Consider the following 8,623-nt stretch of genomic DNA (forward strand, 5'->3'; position numbering starts at 1 on the left):
TCCCTCAGGGTTCAGTGTTGGGGCCGCAGCTGTTCACATTATATATTAATGATCTGGATGAAGGGACTGGGGGCATTCTAGCGAAGTTTGCCGATGATACAAAGTTAGGTGGACAGGCAGGTAGTACTGAGGAAGTGGGGAGGCTGCAGAAGGATCTAGACAGTTTGGAGGAGTGGTCCAGGAAATGGTTGATGGAATTCAATGTGAGCAAATGCGAGGTCTTGCACTTTGGAAAAAAGATTAGAAGCATGGATTACTTTCTAAACGGTGAGAAAATTCATAAAGCCAAAGTACAGAGGGATCTGGGAGTGCTAGTCGAGGATTCTCTAAAGGTAAACCTGCAGGTTGAGCCCGTGATTAAGAAAGCGAATGCAATGTTGTCACTTATCTCGAGGGTTGGAATATAAAAGCACCGTTGTGCTACTGAGACTTTGTAAAGCTCTGGTTAGGCCCCATTTGGAGTACTGTCCAGTTTTGGTCCCCACACCTCAGGAAGGACATACTGGCACTGGAGCGTGTCCAGCAGAGATTCACACGGATGATCCCTGGAATGGTAGGTCTAACATACGAGGAACGGCTGAGGATCCTGGGATTGTATTCATTGGAGTTTAGAAGATTAAAGGGAGATCTAATAGAAACTTACAAGATAATACATGGCTTGGAAAGGGTGGATGCCAGGAAATTGTTTCCATTAGGCGAGGAGACTAGGACCCGTGGACACAGCCTTAGAATTAGAGGGGGTAAATTCAGAACAGAAATGCGGAGACATTTCTTCACCCAGAAAGTAGTGGGCCTGTGGAATTCCTTGCCACAGAGTGCAGTGGAGGCCAGGACGCTAAATGTCTTCAAGGCAGAGATTGATAAGTTCTTGATGTCAGAAGGAATTAAGGGCTACGGGGAGAATGCGGGTAAGTGGAGTTGAAATGCCCATCAGCCATGATTGAATGGCGGAGTGGACTCGATGGGCTGAATGGCCTTACTTCCACTCCTATGTCTTATGGTCTTATGGTGTTTGGCTGTCAATTGGCTGGAACAACCATGTGAACGTTAGCATTGCTTTGTTTTAAACATGTGAAGTTGGCTTTAACAATCTGAGTCCTCTGACTATCTGAACCCTATACAATGGAAAGTTTATTCTTGCCTCTGCCCTAATGGAATGGGGGTCCTGGTCACGAAGGGGTTACTGACAGTTATGTAATTTGTGTTCCAACTCTGACAGCAAACCCAATCAGCCTCCCCATTACTGGGTTTGCAGCAATTAAACCCTGGAATGCCCAAGTGTTCCTAATCCGACGTCATGAATAACATCTTGGACGCAAGTTTATAACTTGTTGCTTAAAGTAACGTTTTTTAGAAGAACAGATAAGCAACAAGATTTTAACTATCTATGATCTTAAACTCCATCTCCTCAGTTGAAGGATAAATAAAATACAAATTGTAATTTGCCAGTTCGATAAACAGTTTCAAGTGATGGATACCAGGCCTTTAGAAATCAATGGGAAACGAGTTATTTACAGATGAGTGGAACTGTGTGTCTAAATAAAAGCAAATTTCTGTGGATTCTGGAAAATCTCAGCAGGTCTGGCAGCATCTGTAAAGAGAGAAGAGTTGTATGTCTTGCCTGAATTCCAAAGTCACTGGTTAATGCACTTAGTTTCAGACTTCTAGGAATACTTACTTATTCCCTACTAAATTTTTCTCAAACACTTCAACAATTTGATAACTGGATAGACAAAGTTTTAAAAAGAAAGCAGCTTTCAAAAAGCAACAGTCCTTTCTAAAGCTCAAATTGTGATTGACCAGTTGGCACCAGTCCTCCCCTTGATTGACCAATTCAACATCCAACCAGTTGCTGGAGCCTGCACTGAAACAGACCCTTCGGTCCAACCAGTCCATGCTGACCATCACCCCAAACCAACCTCGTCCCACTAACTTCTGGATTAGTGGTGCTGGAAGAGCACAGCAGTACAGGCAGCATGATAGTCCACATATAATTGTTGGGTAAGATCTGGTTTTGGACCATCACTATGCATGAGCTCCATTCGCTGCAACCAACAATGATTATGTTTTCTCTGTGCATGCTTTCAATCTCCTTGAACCTGTACCAATTTTAGAGGGTTAGGCCCATAGGATATTGCTTAATTGGATCAGTATTTCCTATATCTACATCATGCATAGTCAGTTTAATACTTCCCAGCTTATATCTTCCCAGCATATCTCTCCATGTGATTGTCATAATTCTTTTAGGACATTTTGATTTTCCTCTGGAATTTATCACAATTTTTGAGAACTTACTCCTTGTCCAATTTAACTTGAGGAGTATCAAATTCAGAATCATCCGAATTTGACTATTCACTCTTTGTTGTAAACAGAAACACATTTTCCTTTTGCTTTCTTTCCCTATCAATTGAGCATATTCACATGACAACTCTGTGAGTTTTCCTTCTATCTACCCTTCTTATCAAATTATTCAATTTCCTTTCGATTTAATAAGATCCACTAAACCTTGCCTTTAAAGGTTCACCTGTCACTGGTAGTAACGCTAACACTTTATCTCCACGAATAAAGTTATGAATTTTTGATCACTTGTCTGCTTCCAGCTTCATCATATGCCGTGCTACCTTTAAAAGCTTTCTAGCTAACTCATCTGCTCTATTTAATCTCCCTAAAATTTGAGAAATAGTCCAAATATATAACCTTTGAACTTTGACTCACCAACTTTTCCTTGATTTCAGTGGTCCTCTTACTGCATGTCTGAAAACTAATTCAAATGAACTGAATTTAGTTGATTCATTATGGGTATCCCTAATCGCAAAAAGTATAATTGGAATTCCTTTATCCCAATCATCTGGATAGTATTGACCATAGGTCCAGGAAGGGGAGGGAGGTGTCAGAGATGGTCCAGGTAAATTTAAGGTCAGGGTGGAATGTGTTGGTGAAGTTGATGAATTGCTCAACCTCCTCACGGGAGCACGCGGTGGCGCCAATGCAGTCATCAATGTAGCGGAGGAAGAGGTGGGGAGTGGTGCCGGTGTAATTACAGAAGATCAACTGCTCTACGTAGCCAACAAAGAGACAGGCATAGCTGGGTCCCATACATGTGCAGGTAATAGGCCAGCGCGGGGTGTCCAGGTGGATGCAGTGTGTTGGAGGTGGGCGAAGGGGTCCTCGGAAGGTGGGCGGGAGTCCTGATTGTGAAACTAAGCTCTGAGGTGGCGGCAGCGGAAGAAGTGTTTGACTTCACAGCGTGTATTAAATTAATTGATGCGTGGACGCAGGGGGATGAAGGTGAATCCTCTGCTGAGGACTGATCGTTCGTCCTCAGTGAGGGGAAGGTCTGGAGGGATGGTGAAAACTCGGCAGGTCTGGGAGCTGGGACCTGGTGTGGGTGTGGAGCTGGGAGTGGAGGCGGAGCCGGTAACTGGAATGGGTGTGATGGTGGGGGGAATGTGGGTGGAGTCATGAGCAGGGGTGGTGTTCCCCTCAGGGTTCTGGGGGCGGGGATGGTGACAGTGGGGGGCGTGTCAGCAGAATGCAGGTGAGTGGTGTTGGTGGGGGTGGAAGTGGTGGCAGACACAGCTGTAGGGGTGGTGGAAGTCACTGAGCGTGTGACATTAGCAATGATGTGAGGGGCGGAAGTGACGTCACGAGTGGTGCATGAGGAATTGTGAGGGGCAGAAGTGGTTGTGGGAGTAGCCATGATCAATCAGCGTGGGGGGTGGCAGCTGCACCAGCCGCATGGCTAATGGCGTCCAAATAGTTCCAGAGGCCGGGGGAATCTTCTGGAATGTTTGAGGAACACTGGTTATGGAGGTGGGTACATAAAAGTTTGTTGTTACTTACAGTTTTTGATGTCTGAGATGGAGTTGAAATACTGTTTGTTGAGAGTATGAATTCTCCTGAGGGTGTAGTGCAGAGTGGGTCTGACTTTGGCCCTTGTCCCTCAAATCTTTTCCTATTCATGTATTTATCTAAATCTCTTTTTAACATCTACCACTTCCTCTGGACATTCATTCCACAAATAAACTGCTATGCTTTTAGTTTTAAAATGCCTGGTGTTTTTTTAAAATCATTTTCCTCTCCTCTTCGAAGATATGCCCCTGAATCTTGGTGCTGGCTCATCTCTAGTGTTTTTGGATCAGTTCTTCACTTTTCAGGCTGGTTCCCAACAGAAAATCTGTCTTTGTTCTCTGTTTTAATAAAAAGAGAAAGCTGCTGTTCAAAGTTCAATTCTTAACCTCTACTCTCAATTCCAAGAAATGAGTGAAAAATAGTGTAGATCCCCTCACTTAAACATTCTCTTTTCACTGCTCCGTAACAGCCATGTGTATCCCCTACAACATGCTCTGCAGAAATTCATTAAAAATCCTCAGACAGAACCTTCCACACCCACAACCATTCCTATCTGGAAGGTCAAGGGCAGTAGATACCCCCTGCAAGGTCCCCCTCCAAGCCACTCACCATCCCGACTTGGAAATACATTGCAGCTCCTTCACTATCACTGGATCGAAATTCGTGAACTCCCTCCCTAAGGTATTTCAGATTTGCCCACAGCAGGTGGTCTACAGTGGTTTGAGATGGCAACTCACCACGACCACCTCAAGGGGCAATTACAGGCAACTGGGTAATAAATGTTCGTCCAAGTCATGGTTCTTCCCATCTGAAATGGGAGCTGTGAGTAAGCCAGCAGTGAGAACTGGAGAATAGTTATTCTGTGGTACGTTAATGCTTGTATTGTCCGGGCTCATTGTGGATAATTACAGGGTGAGCAGCAGAGGTACTGTAGGGAATCGAATTAAGGTTAACCTGCACCAGCCTCCTAGGAACTCCACTTTGGCCTTGCTGCATTTCTGGTATCAGTCATTGCTGTGGAGACCCTCTGCATTGAGCAGGAAGAAGGGATGAGCTTCCTCTATCTCCTCTTCAATGAAAATGTTCATCCTTTCTAGCTCATGGCCTGTCAGTCACAATCACTGCCAGACGCTAGAAATTAATCAGAAGTGGAGGTGGGTAGGTTCAGCCCAAACGACAGTACAGTCTGGCTGGGACGTGTAGAGTTGGTAATGTTTCGCACCAGAAATGATTATAAAGTCAGTAGTGCTTTTAGATTTAAGAAATAACAAAGCAAAGGATGGGCCATTCACCCATCATGCCTGTACCAGCCCATTGGAAGAGCCATCCATTTAGTGTCATTCTATTGCACCAGAGTCCTCCTAATCCTGAACTGGGATCAATGAGGAAGTTGGGGAGAAATTTTGATGCCAGTGGATTGCAATGACTTGGACCCCAAGATCTGAGGTTGGTCAGGAGAGAGGAAATATTTCATTTTGACATGTTTTCTGTTCAGTGAATTCTTCAATGTCCTGATGCAAACTTTTGTTTTGAGAAATTCAAATTGATTATGATTAGTCAATCATAATCAGTTAGGTAATCAGTTAGAGTCCTTAATCGCTTTTCTACTGAATCTCTGCGTGACCTTCTCAAAACAGTCTGTCCAATGGTGTGCTAACAGGGTCAGCATTTCACTCGGAAACCTTCAAATTCACCTCCTGATGGAGGGATAGGCAACTCCTGCATCACCACCTTTGTTGACTTTTCGAACCAAGAACTGTTCACATTGTGAAAACTACTCCCTCTTACTGTGGAAGTGAAGAAATAATTCATCTTCTTGGCTGATTATGTGAACCATCTTCTGTTTCCCAGATTCTGATACCATCATTGATATTGAAACTCCTATACAGTATAAAGTTTATTGCGCACTGTCCCCATCAAACACACCCAGGATGGGGATGTCCTAGTGTTAAATACAGAGTAAAATACCCTCTACACTGTCCCCATCAAACACACCCAGGATGGGGATGACCTAGTGTTAAATACAGAGTAAAATACCCTCTACACTGTCTCCATCAAACACTTCTATACTTTTCCCTGAAATTCAATACTTAGTCCTTCATGCTTGTCCTCCTGTCTAACCATCACACTTGGTCCTTGACCAGACATTCATGTTTAGCTCCAATCCTGGACACAGCCAATCACTTAACTTTCTATTACTGATTTTTGGGATGTGTGGGTCACTGGCATTTATTGCCTGTCCCTGGACACTCATGAGGCTGCCTTCTTGAACAGTTCAATACAGACCATCTGGTGCATGCTGAGCCTGAGCCTGAGCACTAGCCCTGTCAGAGAGCCTGAGCCTGAGCCCAAGCCCGAGCCCTGTCAGAGAGCCTGAGCCTGAGCCTGAGCCCGAGCCCTGTCAGAGAGCCTGAGCCTGAGCCCGAGCCCGAGCCCTGTCAGAGAGCCTGAGCCTGAGCCCTGTCAGAGAGCCTGAGCCTGAGCCCGAGCCCTGTCAGAGAGCCTGAGCCTGAGCCTGAGCCCGAGCCCTGTCAGAGAGCCTGAGCCTGAGCTCGAGCCCGAGCCCGAGCCCTGTCAGAGAGCCTGACAGTGATGAGCAAGTGCACCTGATATATTTCTAGCCGAGGGGATTTAAATCCTGAAGGTGATGGTGCTCCATGCACCTGCTCCTCTCGACTTTACCCCAGGACAGATCACTGGTTTGGAAACTCTACAGGAATCACCTACAAAGGCTTCCAGTTTTAATCAAAAACTATAAACTGCAAGGACTACTTGTGTGTATTTTCTCCAGGGTCTGGATTTTCAGCAGTCATTGCTTTGTGATGATAGCTGAGAAAGTTGTTGTAATCAAGATACAACCACAACATGACATGCCCTGAGTGTAACTGAGTAACAGTAACTTCAGGAGAGACCATAGTCAGTAACACTGGGGAAAAAGGGGGTTACTGAGTGACAGTGCTGGACCAAGCTGGATTAACACAGTGGGGTGGAAACAAGGCTATTATATTTTGTTCCATACTTTATACACAGATGCATTTCTGTCCTCAGTTAAATGTATGAAGTTAGCCAAGTACGGAGCTGCTTTGTGCTTTTCCAGTAGTTATAAATGCCTGGTTTCAGTGGGTAATGAGCTGAATCTTTAATCTCAGCCAATAGGTGGAGTTCATCCCCTTTCCGAAAACACAAACGGAATCAGTTTTATTTCCAGGCAGTTGCTGCTGTTTTCTGCCCTGGCTCCCCCCATCCCCATCACCCGAGACTGCACTATGTGCGTTTCTCAGGTACTACCCAAAGTGGCAAAGACAGTCCAGAAAAACTGGGGCCTTGATCATTGGCAGACATAGCAAGATCCCAGATAGGAACCAGCTAGGAGGGAATCGCAGCAGCACCTACTATTGGGAAGAATCAGCCTTGCTCTTTTCTAAGCCTCATTGTTGGAGATTTAAAAAAGTAATATGAACATTTCCAACCCAACCTGGATTTTAACACTTTAAATATTGGAACACAGCAAGAAACAGGATTTGTTTCTGATTCGGGCATATTTGAGAAATTACACTGAATGGTTTTCAGGTTTGCACCAACATTTATTTCAATTATTAAAAATAAAATCTTATATCTTGTAGAGGATCTATATTGCTGAGGAGGTGGTGCTGGATGTCTTAAAATGCATAAATATGGATAATCCCCAGGACCTGTTCAGGTAGATCCCTGTGGGAAGCTAGGGAAGTCATTGCTGTGCCCCTTGCTGAGATATTTGGATCATTAATAGCCACAGGTGAGGTGTCGGAAGACTAGAGGTTGGCTAATGTGGTGCCACTGTTTAAGAAAGATGGTAAGGACAAGCCAGGGAACTACAGACCAGTGAGCCTGACGTCAGTGGTAGTGAAGTTATTGGAGGGATCCTGAGGGACAGGATTTATATGTATCTGGAAAAGCAAGGACTGATTAGGGATAGTCAGCATAGCTTCGTGCATGGGAAATTGTGCCTTACTAACTTGAATGACAATTTTGATGAAGTGACAAAGGGGATTGATGAGGGCAGAGCAGTGGACATGATCTATATGGACTTCAGTAAGGCGTTCGACAAGGTTTCTCATGGGAGACTGGTTAGCAAAGTTAGATCACATGGAATACAGGGAGAACCAGCCATTTGGGTACAGAACTGGCCCAAAGGTAGAAGACAGAGGGTGGTGGTGGAGGGCTGTTTTCAGACTGGAAACCTGTGAACAGTGGAGTGCCACAAGGATCAGTGTTCGGTCCACTACTTATCAATTATTTGGATGTGAGCATAAGAGGTATAGTTAGTTTGGGATACAGGGAGATTTGGCTATCTGGATTCAGAATTGGTTGGCTGACAGAAGGCAGAGAGTGGTTGTAGATGGAAAGTATTCCGAGGTCAGTGTTGAGAGGGGTCCCGCAGGGCTCTGTTTTTGGGCCTCTGCTCTTTGTAGTTTTTATAAATGACTTGGATGAGGAGGTTGAGGGGTGGGTTAGTAAATTTGCAGATGACATGAAGGTTGGAGGTGTCTTCGATAGTATCGAGGGATATTGCAGTCTGCAGCGTGACATAGACAGGATGCAGAGCTGGGCTGAGAAATGGCAGGTGGAGTTCAAACTGGATAAATGCGAAGTGATGCATTTTGGAAGGTTGAACTCGAATGCTGAATATAGGATTAAAGACAGGATTCTTGGCAGTGTGGAGGAACAGAGGGATCTGGGTGTGCAAGTACATAGATCCCTCAAAGTTGCCACCCAAGTGGATAGGGTTGTT

This window comes from Chiloscyllium plagiosum, chromosome 36 (assembly GCF_004010195.1).
Source record: "Chiloscyllium plagiosum isolate BGI_BamShark_2017 chromosome 36, ASM401019v2, whole genome shotgun sequence".
Taxonomy (NCBI): domain Eukaryota; kingdom Metazoa; phylum Chordata; class Chondrichthyes; order Orectolobiformes; family Hemiscylliidae; genus Chiloscyllium; species Chiloscyllium plagiosum.